The sequence below is a fragment of the Sphaeramia orbicularis genome, chromosome 14, assembly GCF_902148855.1.
Source record: "Sphaeramia orbicularis chromosome 14, fSphaOr1.1, whole genome shotgun sequence".
Classification (NCBI taxonomy): Eukaryota; Metazoa; Chordata; class Actinopteri; order Kurtiformes; family Apogonidae; genus Sphaeramia; species Sphaeramia orbicularis.
This window is the reverse complement of record NC_043970.1, coordinates 22,695,160-22,709,646: the sequence shown is the minus strand read 5'-3', so window position 1 is coordinate 22,709,646 and position 14,487 is coordinate 22,695,160.

Here is a 14,487-nt window from a genome sequence, read left to right as displayed (position 1 = left end):
GATGCTCTGTAACATGCACAACACACTGACCCATTTTTGACATACGTGTTGTGTCATAGACTGTATATAATTAATAGATGTCACCTATTCATTTTTGCATTGCTGCTTTGATGCAGATAATTTGCAATTTGCCTGGAAGTGACCGTATTTGGACACAATGGGCAGAGCTACAGGAGCCCAGGGGTCAGAGGTAAGCTAATGTCAGGTAAGTAACCCTTGTCAGGTGTAACAAAGTATTTTACATTCTTATTGATGGAACTTGTTAATAATAACTACAGTCAAACTGTCTGTCAGGGAAAAAACCTATTTATTAAAAAAAAAAACCCTGAAACTATTGAAGTTGTCTGTGTAGGTTCTCATTTGCCCAGGTTGTCATTCTTCTTGGTAGTTCCAGTTTCCCTCACCAGTCATTAGAACTGAAGAAGTCTCTTGGATGAGAGACTAAATGTGGACTAATCTGGATCAGATTAACAGATGGAACAATGTTAAAAAAAAAAAAAAAAAAAAAAAAAAAAAGACCAGATAAATGAATAGGTGGGTAGGATGTTCTTAATAATGACATGAGAATGAGACTGAGATAACTTCCAACTTGGTATTTTAGAGAGAAGTTTAGTCTGACTCTGTGGGATGTGGGGCTTTTCAGAGCACAACCCAGTGGTCACCAGCGGTATTACAACTTCAACATACTTCCATGTTGGCTTCATTTCAGAAGTGATGTCTTTTTTCCCTTGGACATGGCAAAGTCAATTCTGTTGGAGGACAATAGTTGATCTGTAGTTGACTCTAGGTTCCCTATGCTCTGCATGGAGCTAAAGGCTTAAGTCAAAGTAAGCTCAAGGTTGGGGTTATGTTTGAGCCATGCTGATAAGTGGCTCTTCCCACTCAGCAGGGCAGCAGCACTGTTTCAGCTCTGTGTGCTTGCTGGATTGTAAATCTATTTTTGTTGTATGTTGTGGATATGCGTGTCAGCTACAGTGGAGACCAGCTCATGAACATTAGGGGAAACTTAATCCCTGAACTCTGTGATGGAGTTGAACAGTCATTGACATTTTAAGCTTTTTATGCTACTTCTCTGTATGTTCTTTATGCAGCTTTGGCCTGAAGGGTTGCCTGTTTGATTCTCCAGACCAGCAGGGAAATAGTTGACTGATGTGCCCTTGAGCAAGGCACTGAAACCCCCATTTGCTCACCATGTGGCTGACATGGCAGCCCACTCCTCTTACCTGCAGTGTGTGATGTGTTCCTGTATGCTCAGCTAGTGATGGGTTAGAAGTAGAGGGTCCATTTCAGTGTGTGTTACATGTCTACATGTACAAAATACTGTCAAATAAAGATTATTTTTCTTCTAAATAGTTTTAATCTGATTCTGATTGAAAGATGCATTCATTCATTTTCTGAACCCGCTTTATCCTCACGAGGGTCACGGGGGTCGCTTGGAGCCCATCCCAGCTACATAGGGGCGAAGGGCTGACATACAGAGACAAACAATCACTCTCACATTCACACCTATGGACAATTTAGATTAACCTATCAGTGCATGTCTTTGGATGGTGGGAGGAAGCCGGAGAACCCGGAGAGAACCCACGCAGACACAGGGAGAACATGCGAACTCCACACAGAAAGGTCCCACCCTGTCGACTGGTGTTGGAATCGAACCCAGGACCTTCTTGCTGTGAGGCCCGAGTGCTAACCACTGCACCACCGTGTCGCCCGTGAAAGATACATTTGCTGGATAAAGTGATTCTGATTCCGCTTTTCACCTGAAGCCTAATGACATAATGGTATGTTAGATTTACAGTTTTAAACTTAACCCAGGGTTAAGATGAGTGTTCCCAGCAAAGAATGGTTGTTAAAAGATTAAGGATCCCTTTTATATGAGTGACCTGACCCAGACAGGCACAGTAAATGAGGTTTCAGACAAGGCAATATATGCACCCATACCAACTAAAATAAATGACAATGAAAATGAATGAACTGTGTAAAGTGTGATCAACAAATATTCATCAGAATAATCAAAACCAATAAATAAAACAACCCAAGCATCTACAGCTGCATGCGTCTGACTCCACGTCTTTAAATGACTTTAATGAGAGCATTCTCTTCAGTTTCAGCTCATTCTACAGTTCATTCAAAACAGTCTGGAACTAATGATTTGCTTCCTTTAATCAGTTTATTGGGTTTTTATTCTGTACTTGGTCAAATCATAAGTGTATTTGCAAAATTATAAAAAGCATAAAATCTGTTCATCACAGTTGAGGTGACCTGCACCATGTATTCACAGCTCATTCAAAGCAATTTCCATATGATTATGCACAAATGTGGCATAATTACAAATATTATTTTCCATTTATGCAGTTAGTTCAGCCTAAATCTTACACACTAAACCTTTATGTAATTCTTTTTACATTAGCAAACAATATTTGTCTTAAATATATTGCCAACTCCATCTGATGTATATGTACGCTGCAGTGCTGGCCAATTAGCACGGAATATCAATAAAATAAGTCTTCACACTTTTCCCGATTATCTAACACACACAGTTGGTTGTAGCAGTGTGTTATTTCTGGAACGCTGAGTCCAAACAGCAGAAAAATAAATCCACTTGTCTTTCTTCATTAGACGATCGACATGGATGTCACACTGACCAGAAAATGATCTCTTTGAATCCAAGCCAATGATTCCAAACTAATTTTAGCTGCTAAGACGATTTTAGCTGTCATAGTTTCTAAGAAAAGCTGCAATCTGAAAACTCTGAGCAATAAAACCTGCTAGAATAAATAAAAAGACTAAATTCTTTTCAGATGTGCTTTGACCTCTAACCAGTACAGTAATGACCTGCAGGATGTACACATGTTCTCTGTTTAGTAACTCCTGACTCCTGTTTACTCATGTTTTTGTTCTTTGATTATACCATTTGTTTGTTCGGGGGAGGTTTAATATACTCATTACAAAACATTTTTGTTTATCAGCAACATTATCCAGAGTTATGTGTGAAGATATGTGTTCATTCTCATTCTGCTTTTCCACCCCCTCCTCTAATAATGACATCAGTAACTACACTTGACGTTTATTTTCCATTTCTATTTGTGCTTTTTTCATTTCAATTAATTTTACACAAGTACCTAAGTAGTTTAATGTTTGTTTGTTTTTTTCAAGTTTTAAGGAATTGATTAGTTTTTGTTGAGTTGTTTTGTTTCATTTTAAGCCTTACATAAGTGGAAAGAGAATACAGTATGAATGGAATCAAATATTATTCACAAAACCACAGGTTTGTTAAACACCCATAATGAATAACAATGTTTCATTCTTGAACGCCATAATTCATTAACATCAGGGATATGTAAATGAAATTGATTTTACCTGCAGCTCTAATTCATTTTAGTTTCATTGTGTATTGTAGTTTATATCTGGTTTTCTTTTTTCGTAATTAATCATTGTAATTATTTTTTCCTGACTGTGACTCATATGTGTGAACCCTCATTGCCTTCATGTTTCATTGTTTCTTGTATCAGTCCAGCTGTGGATTCTCTGACATATGAGTGCAGTATTTACAGAACCTCTAATTTTTTTTATCCTGTGTGGATCAGTTGTATTCTTATTGAGTTACTGTAACATTTCACTGTCAGATTCACTTCAAACATCCAATAAAGATTCTCAGACTCTGTTTGATTTAAAAGGATTAAAAAAAAAAAAAAAAAACATCAGCCATGTTGAACTAAATGTCACTGAGTACATTTCTGGCTCAACTGTGGACAAACCAGCAGTGGTAAGGTGTGTACTTTAACTGAACTAGGGCTCTGAAGTACGCAGGAATCAGGAAAAGAAAACACCAGCTTTTCAGTAACTGACTAAACTGAAGGCAGAAAGATCCACAAACCAACACCAACTGAAGGCAGCTGTAGTAAAGGCCTGGAAAAGTATGTTCAGGGAGGAAACTCAGCATCTGGTGATGTTTACGGGTTACAGAAATCCACACTTCAATCACATCCTGTTGCTTTATCTCACATCCACTGGTGGTGTACAGAGGTAAAATCCTACAAAATTGAATCACTTTTGAAATACCTCTGACTTCTGACTGTTTTTTGGAGTCAGAGCTACATTTTACTCTGCAAGAAACATCAGTGACTTGGCAGTTTCATAATACTGATAGAAAATAAATTTAATAAATTATGATGCATTAAATACAGTATGTACAGAAACTAAGATGACCCCCACCATTATAAGCTGCAATGCTGAAGATGCTTAAGATGTTTAACCTTGTTTTTACTTTTAGGCCCCTCACCCCCATCCCCTCAAGGAGCCATTGCTCTTTGATCAGGCTGTATTTGTAAATAAGAATCTGTTCTTAATTGGTTGCCTGGGTAAATAAAGGTTAAATTAAAAAAAAAAAAAAAAAAAAGAATACATTAATGCATCAATAATTAGTTAATAACCCACTCTAAAATGGGCCATTCTGCACCTTTACTTTTAGTACTTGAAATATATGTATTTTAATCCTAGAAATCTGATGTATTTGTACTGAGTATGGTTGAAATAGAACTGTTCTGCAGAGTATTTTCACACTGAAAATTAGAAGGCATAAGAAAGAAAGAAAGAAAGAAAGAAAGAAAGAAAGAAAGAAAGAAAGAAAGAAAACCAGATATAAACAATACAAACTAAAATGGATTAGAACTGCAGGTAAAATCAATTTCATTTTCATTTCCCTGATGTTAATGAATTATGGTGTTCAAGAATGAAACGTCTTTTCTCATTATGGATGTTTTGACAAACCCATGGTTTTGTGAATAATATTTGATACCTTGCATTGGTTCAAAAATTCTTTTTTCACCTATGTAAGGCTTAAAATGAAACAAAAAAACTCAACAAAAACTAGTCAATTCCTTAAAACTAAAAAAGATGAAACTATTTATGTACTTATGATGTAGAATTAACTGAAATTAAAAAAAAAAAGAAAAAAAAAGCCAGAAAGAAGTAGAAATAGAAAAGTACGAGTGATGTGTAGAATACCAGTTTTGTAACAATATAATTCACACTTCACACAGATGTTAGCTGCTGTTTTTATGAGGTGGAATCACCATTAAAGTGCTGATATATAAGAGTCCTGCCCCTATTTCTGGTAATACTCCCATCATACAGACTATGAGATAAACGTTCCAGGGCAGCCAGCTGACCCGAGGATGATGGGTTGTTGGATGATATATTAGCTGTTCATTTCTGAATGTGTAGACGTCTCCACACAGAAACTCAAGAGCTTGTCCTCTTTGTACTGATTCTGCTTCTAACACTGAATCTACTTTTTGACGAAAAAGGTCCTATTGTGTCAAAAACCAGCACTCACTTGTTTCCTTTGCAGTTGACAGTGGATTCACTTCAGATACATTTTAACGTGTATCTGCAAGATGTGGAGAAAAGTCTGTCAAATCCCCAAAACACCTTTAGCTCAGATACTGTTTTGCTGTAAACCAGGTTGAAACAGGCTCTCACATGCTACATTTATGATTCTGCAGAAGTCATTTATACAACGCAAACTGTTGATAAATTAGATCTGAGCTAGTGCTGCCTTTTTGCAAATCCTGCATGTTTTCTATATGCTCATATTTTATGAATGGTGCTGTTCAAATTATTTTCATCATAAGTGTTATATCATAAGCTTTTATTACTTCAGCTGCTCTGATATATTGATGTCCTCAAAATAATTTTATCTTGTCCCGTCTTGTGTTGTACAACGGAGCTAATGCATGTTCATTGTGATTAATTCACACTACCAGAGTTCTCTCTCAGTTTAGAGCTGCAAAGTAGACGACCAGTGTTGAATTTCAATGTGCTCCTCATGCCTATTTTAATCTGTTTAGGAAGTTAGCTCATGATCTGTGGTCAAGGTTCTGTTGAGTCTGTCAGTCCCACAAGGTGTCAGTTATGCCTCCAGTAAAACTGTTGAAAAAAAATAAAGCAGACTCTGCAGGGTCTGGGATTAATATCCTTGATGTATTTGCAGATTAAAAAAAAAAAACAACAACAATCATTAAGCTGCACAGTCTTTATCATAAAAAAAACAACAACTGAGCACCACCTGTTTAAAAGGAGTGATTATTTCTGACCTTCAGACCTTTAAAAGATGATGAAGTGTAAACAAATGATGATGGTGCAAGGCCTGAACACACTCTCAAAACTTGTAAATGTTATTAATGAAAGCATGTTGATCCCCACTTGGCTCTTCTTCAGGTTAAAAGGAAAAATGCCAGATTTACACTAATTACCCTATTTGTACACACCGAAGGCTGAACAGTGGGAGGGGGTGAGGATACGATCACAGAATATATGCCAAATTTTTAATGTTTCCTGCAGATAATAATGTTTGTCATAAGCCTCCGATTTTAATGTTATGTTAATGACTCAATTTTGGCTGCATTTTCGAAAAACTGAGAAATGTTGGTACTTGCAGGACTCCCATGTACCTTATTAGTCCATCCACCATCAGACTCCTTAACAGCTGATAGGAGTCTACAATAGCCATACTGACTGTTTACAGTGTTTACACTTTCAACTGTGATACTGTTTATGCACCTTATATACATATATTTACACCATAATGATTCTCTCTGACACTTTATGCACCTTATATATCATACTGCTTATCAGATATCACACTGCTGTCTCTGACCGCTCATACTGTTTATCTCTGATAATTTTGCACATTAACATCTCACTTATCTCAGGCAGTTTTGCACATGCTGTATGCCATTTACCTGACAATTTGCACAATTACCAGGTGTTGCACATTATGTAAATATATATTTTTCTCCTAGTAATAGTAGTTTATATTTTTCTCTTTTTCTTTCTTCTATTGTGGTATTCAGTGTGGACGGCAAAGTCAGATTTTCATTGTACAGAGAAGCCTGTTTCTTTACTGTACACATGACAGTAAACGCTTTGAATTTTTGAATCTTGAATCTTAGTCAAGTGATGTTTGGTCTTGTGTAAACATTGCGATGGCGGAGACTAAATTGAGGTGTAATAGGCTCAACCATGGGCGTTTCTAGGCCATTTTTGGGGGTGCTGAAGCACCCCTAAATTGATTCCCAGCACCCCTAAAATATTTGTAGGTTGCTGAAATTTTTCTTTTTTCTTGTTTACTTTATGTCCATTCTTAACATGCTAGAAAAATGTCAAAGCCATACACACTACGTAGTTGAAATGTAATATTTTAACAAGAAAAATTCAGGAAGATATTTTTTTAAAAAAAAGGGAATGGTCAAATCGATTTCATCTTTCTCGTGCCTCTGGGCTACCGTAGGCTCCTCCTCCTATCTGTGACAGCAGTCTGTCACAGAAGTCTGTAATGACCGGACTTCACATCTGTTCATGAACCCGCAGTGGTGATACGAGTGTAAGCCGTGGTTTCCGGATCCTGCAGTTCACATATAACTGCATGGGGATCACTCATCTTCCGTTGTCCTGGATCTGTACCGTACTGTCTTCTTCTGATCTGGGTCTCGGGGTCATCAGCCTCAGCAGAGGAGCCCACACAGCCCTGTGCCCACACACATCCACCAGCGCCAGGGATAGAGTCCCTCCAGCGTGTCCTGGGTCAGTCTGTTCCACGCATGGATCATCCAATTTAAATAGAACTGCATGGGGATCACTCATATTACGTGGTCCATGCACGCACGACTGATGCCTGACTTACACTGGTATCACTTCTGTGGGCCCAGATACCCCAAAAAGAAAAAAAAAACAAAAAAACAAAAAACTTAATTTATTTCTCTTGCTTGCTAAAATTTTTCATTCACAAATCTAAGTTCTGTAACACAAAACCAAATAGTATTTATTTTTTGAAACATGTTGAACTTTATTTAAAGCTGTTAGATAAATTTGGAAACAAACAGGCTCTAAAAACCATCAGTATTTGCTCTGATTTGGACAATGTATTGTAGTGTTTTCCCCCTGGTGAACTTGTTATTTTCTTGTTGTATACATTGTTTGTGTACTCTACTTTATTCAATAAAGATTTAATGGAAAAAAAAATAAAAAATAAACCTCTGTTGGCCCATCATGTGATACCATCACAGATTTGAGGTTGTCTGTTGTCTTTTGTAGTTTTACCCAAAAATCAAAATCGAAAATCGAGTTTTTAGAGGAAACAATCATGATTTTATTTTTTGTAGACAGGAATGTACAACTGTTTTTTTGTTTTTTGTTTTTTTCTTAAAAAAAGACAAAACAAAACAAAAAAGAGCCAGATTCAGGTAAGAGTGTAAGATCAACTTGTGTAACTTCATTTTCCACAGCAACCAAATATTCTATTACAGTGATGTCGTAAGTTGAATAAATATACCAGTTTATATCTCTTATTAGATATAAAACACATTGTTTGGTTATTTGCCTTTTGGTTAAAGCACAAAGAGAGAGAGGGGAGCAGAGAGACACTGAACATATACACTGGTCTACAATTTTTTACAAATTATCTGCCACAGAGATTAAATGTGCTAAATGTTACATATTTTAATCAGATTAATTGGAAAACAAATGACCAAAGTGCTGGTTTGCTGATGTTTTGATGGTATATGATAAAGTGTTATTCTACATATCTATTGGTTTATGTCCATTTATCCAACAGATGTCTAAATGTTCCACTGATAGAACCTGTACAGTGAATGTATTGTCATGTGCAGACAGTGTTTGAAGTAGATCTGGTAGCTCTGAGACTAATATTCCTCTGGAGTTAAACCCATTCTCATGTCTATGTCTATGTCTATGTCTATGTCTGTCTATGTATATGTCTATGTATATGTACATGTCTATGTCTATGTATATGTTGAGGAGCTGTATCAAAATGGAGGATTGTCTTCCACCAGAAATTAGAGTTAGGGTATATTTCTTTTATGATTCCAATCCATTCCTCTTTTACTGTGGATCAGCATTTAAATGACTTTTATCAGATTTGATGGTTTAGTCACAGAGTTTCTCATACCCAAAAAATGTTGCGCTTTTCTTTCACAAATGTGGGAATGATGGTCTGAAATTGCGTTAAAATGTACTAAACAGTGAAATTTCTCTTGCCTGGCCAGGCAGCACTCTGGGTGCTCAGCACCCCTAAACCTCTGATCCTAGAATCGCCCCTGGGCTCAACAGAACTAAACTTTGTAACCAGTGACATTTGGAGCAGGTTTATCATCTTTACATTCATGCTTGAGTCCTGAAAGTGCTGTGTCTCACTGGATCTGACTTAGCAACCCAGAAAAAAGATTAAAAAAATAAGTTAAATTGGCTGCATGTTACAAAAAATTGGCACCATAAGGTAATTTTTTAGTCCTTAATGAGGGTACTTCCTCATGTTTCTTTAAACGTTTAAGGAACCACATACCCACTCATTTTATTAACTCCCTTCAAACATAATCATGGAGAAATGAACAAAACCTTCACTAAATGATGATACGAAGAGAAGGACACAGGACAAGTGTATATCATAATAATTTAAATATATTTTCATTTCAGAGATATTTTGCTAAAATTAACATGTTAAAACTTAATTATTTTTGTTGAGTACTTTTAAGTGGCTACCAGTGCTGACTCATATCATCTTTATGAATCATTAAATTGAGGTATTTTATGATGATTACATCCCACATGTCTTGGTTATGACCTGTGTGCAATAATTTCACCCCCAAAGGATTCATTCATTCATTATTTATTTGTTTTGAACAGAAGAAAAAATTAAACATCTTTTGTGTACAAGGAGCTAATGGCAGAGCAAATACATTAATAAACAAAGGTGATCAAGACAACATAGCAATTGCCCTGTACACTAGTAATAACAAAACAAACTTAATATGTACTGCTCAAAAAGGAGTGGGAAGAAGAAAACTTATTAAATCCCACCCCCATCTCACATTTATACAACATAACACATTACTTTTGCTTCCTTAATGATATAGTAACATCTGTTTAGAGTCCTAATAATGTAAATAACGATATAAAACAGATTAGGAAAACTGATGTATTTTACACTTGGTAACTATCTAAATGAGTCTGCATAACTTATAATACAATATATTTAAACAATAATCACATACCAACAATTGTAATGGAAGTGACACACGCCAACATGGTAAACAACAACAAGGACACACCAACAAAGGTAAGAAAGAGCCAAGGATGGAATGGCTCCACCCTCCCTGTACTGTGACCAGACCATCCATTTGTAAAGTGATTTAAAACTGTGGATGTTTTGGCATTTATGATGTTAAAGCTTTGGTTCAATAGTGTAACACTGAGGAGCAATAAATTCAGTCAACGTAAAATTCATGCTTTGTTGATATGAAACATGTACTGTATCTGTACATAAGTCAAATGTCCAAGTCAGAGTTATCACTTCAGCATCAGCCATTTGTTCCTGTTTGAAATGAGTGATTGTTTCTGAGTGTGACGCCAGGACATCTTTCTTTCAACCATGACCTCCCTGAGACCTTTAACAAGAAGATGCCTGAACATGACTAAACCCATATGAATAATCTCCGTGCAGGTCTTTTACAAGTCCCTGACACCGGAGCCGTTTTGTCATTTAGTTGTGAGGACTTTGCCGTCTCAAATATCTGCAGTTATAATTCTCTCCTCCAAAGAGTTGCTCATAAATCTGGTCAGGGCTGCGGTGATGGCTCTGTGAGTTTTCTCTCTCTGCTGCAGGGTGGCCGGCGTGTCAGACAAATTGCTGTGTCCTGTGTCAGGCCATAACTGAAGTGTCTTTGAGAAACAGGCTGAATCTGCTTCAGGATGTGCAGGTTCTTCTCTGTAAAAACAAATAGGGAAAGAGAAGGACTGTAGAATCGATAAAGTATCTCATTATTATGAGCTGTTCTTTATTAAATATTCGCTAGATGCTCTTTGCTTCAAGGACAAAATCTTTCCACTCTTGCATTTTGTGTGTGCGTAGTGAATAGTCCATTGTTAATTTATCCCAGCAATACAGCACAATGGTAAAACTGGGAATTGTAGGTGACAAAAGATAATAATCAATAATAGCCTTAATGAAAGGATTCTTGCAAACACAACAATAATGGAGTCTTTGATAAATGCCAATAAAACTGAACAGTCCACAACAAAAACAGAACTATAAATAATTTATTGTACTGCCAATAATGAGCTCTTGTGTGAACGGCTGAATAGTACTCAGCATATTGTTATAACCACTGAAATGCTCAGTGCTAATTAAAAAATGGAGGACATCTATGAATATTGATGTTGTTTTTTGTTTACTTTTGTAATGTATTTTCATTCCTTAAACACAAAACATCTGCTAATCTCACATTTCAAGATGATGCTATAAAGTGGAAACAAAGCACAAGGCTTGTTTTATACTTACACTGCATCCCCGATTTATGGTTTTGTTGAAAAATCTGTAGAGAGGATTTATTTGTCATCATTAGCTGAGGGGAGACTAAAGAAGTGAAATAAAACAGTGAATAAAAAGTGCAGCCACACAGCAGAGGTCACAGACTCAGAGGTGTTGTGTCCGAGACATTAGTAATTTAATAATAGTAAATCATTAACATGGCATCCATAACAGAATGATTTACTTACAGAGTACAGACAAAGCCACTGGTTTCTTTTCTTTTCTTTTCTTTTCTTTTCTTTTCTTTTCTTTTCTTTTCTTTTCTTTTCTTTACTCCTATGTCTACATTGTGTAAGATTAAGGTGGATCTAATTGTAGGTATAGAATCTGATATTAATAATTACGTTTTCATTCACGAATAATCACATGAGAAGCAGAAGTGTTGTTTGTTTTACACATTAGAATAAAGAGTTTCATTGACTCCACTATACAGTCACTCAGAACAGACTTCTTCCTCATCTTTTCTTTGTTTTATTGTTGGTTTCATCCAGTTTTAATGCTCATCACAGTCATCTACTATGTTTCAATATGGACCAGAGTTAATATCGTCTGAACTAAAAATTCCAAAATGGAAATAACATTCACTGACTGTAATGAGGGGCCACCACAGGTGAGCGTTTGGGGATTCTTGGCTGGTATATTATGCACTTAACCTTTGAAAGCTGCAGAGTTTGATAGCTTTTTAACATATTGGGCAAAAACTCCTTAACCTTTCAGAATACTGTAATTTCCAATGGTCTGAGATGACATGAGACTGCTGCATCTAATGTGTGCTTATGTTTTCAGCTGTAGAAAATCTACAATGTGATGCAGATTTGAGTTAATAACAGTTTTTTTTTTTCAGACAGGTAGGGGATAAATATGTGACTGACAGCTGTCATTACTCATCCCCAACCAAATTCAACCACAGAAAAACTGGACTTGATTCTACTGTTCATGAAAAAGTGGCTTCATGTTTCGATAACAGAATGAATCATCACAACATCTGGTCATATATCTTTGTATTTACACTTTTCTTTTAGGCTGAGAGAGGAGAACCACAGATGGAAGATATGTAAATCTAGTTTTTTGCTCCTGCAGCTTTATGTCTTTTACTGTTGAGGGTGTGAAACATTTAAATGAATGTATTTGTTGAAATGGAACATGGTATTGCAGAAATGTTAACTACTTTTTCATTAGTGTATGACCACCTTAAATTAAGAATTGTATTTTCATTACCTTCATTACCTTCATTACCTTTTTGTATGGGGGAGCAGTCCACTAGTCAACACAGACTTCTTCATTCTCTCTTTGTTTTCAATCCAGTGTTAAAGAAAAGTGTATCAACAACAACTGTGGACTGAGATGCTTTCATATTTAATATATTTTAGCTGCAGGGAAATATGAGGTGACAGGTTTCAATCTGCATTTTCACTGCTGGACTTTATTAAATATTACACACTGAACCTTTACCTTCTTAAAGTGTTTATTGTCATATGCACAGCATGGAAATATGTTTCCCTGTACAATGACATTTTTTCTTTTCTGCCAACATAAAAATCAAGTATAGGACAAAATAAAACAAAACTAAGCAGCATGTGGAAAAATAAATGTGTATATGTATGTGAAAACTATAGAAAAGTAACATTTTTCACGTAGTTTTTTTCTTTATTAGTGTCTCAAATCTGATCAAGTTTGACTACTTTTATTCTAGTAGCGTTTTACTTGTTGACCAGTGTTATATGTTATCAAACTCAGTGCAGCAGCACACATCTTTCAAGGCTAAAAGCTTATATATCATGCTTATTTTATCGAAGTGGCTATTGCCACAGTACTGTGGGACTACTTTCTCATTAGTCTATTACCACAGAGCCAATCGGCGCCCTCATTATATCATGTGTAAACTGGTAAACTGTAACCTGTCACCCTGCTGCCACAGTACTGTGGCAATAAGCGTTGCACATGCCATGGGCCTTTCCGGTAACAGGAAAAGGCTAAGGTACCAGTTACCAGAAGCTGGTTTGTGTGCCTGTTCACACTTTCAGTATCAGCATGCAGGCAAACATGAAATGTGGTGACTGTTTTGCCTCATATAAAGAATTTGCCCAGGTTTTTGATGAATATTAATCAGCCACTGGGACAACGTTCAGAGAGCAGAATTTGGATCATCTGATTGGCTCTGTGGCAATAGACAAACTGATATTTTGTGCCACAGTACTGTGGCAGTAGCCAGTGCCTTACTTTATTTACAGAGAAGCTAAACTGGCATTGTAATCTATGTTAAAGGTCATGCTTGTGTCCTGACAACAATAGTCATTCACAAACAATGCAAAGGTCCAGCAGTTATATGTGGGCACAAAAGATGCTTCAATACTCTTCAGTGTAAATGAGTTTTGTTGTTGATTTTGTGTCGTGGAAAGCCTTTTAAGTTCTTTGTATCACAGTGATGGCTGAAAGCCGCACATCAGTAGCATCTCGGGTTATTTTAGAGGAGAGCTGAATGCAGAACAAAAGTCCTGCTGCTCCATCTGCTCTCAGCATTTTATTCTAAATAGAGTCCTTCATCACATAAAACGTCAGTGACCTTTAATACAGATCTGCCCAAGAGTTGACATTGAGTGCTTGTTCAAGAATTCATGCAATAAAATATCATTTTGAAGCTACTGAGCAAAATTCGAGGCAATCTCACAGTTCAAAAAGTCACAAAAGTGGCTCCACTTCTACAGGAAATAGAGCTCTACAACAGTTTTTATGTTTTTATGACTGCTTAATGTCTTCTGCCACATTGGGGGCTCATTTCCCAACTAATGTGTTTGCATTTATTACATTCTTATGCATGCAATTAAAAAGATGCAATTATCAAAACGCAGTGTAAAGTAGGTAAATTGAACCCATAAATTTTCTCTTTTAGTTTTATTTTTCATGTATCAATATGCTTTCTTTTCCTTCCACACCTCTTCAGATGTGTTTCTGTAACACGTTGCTGCTGCTGAGCTTCACATTAAGTGTTAATATCAGTTAAAATCTAATGACTAAAAGCCTAGAGGTCATTTTCCTTGAGGACAAACCTCATTAACTCCAGTTTCCCTGGACTGTGATTTTAAATGACACATTCAGCG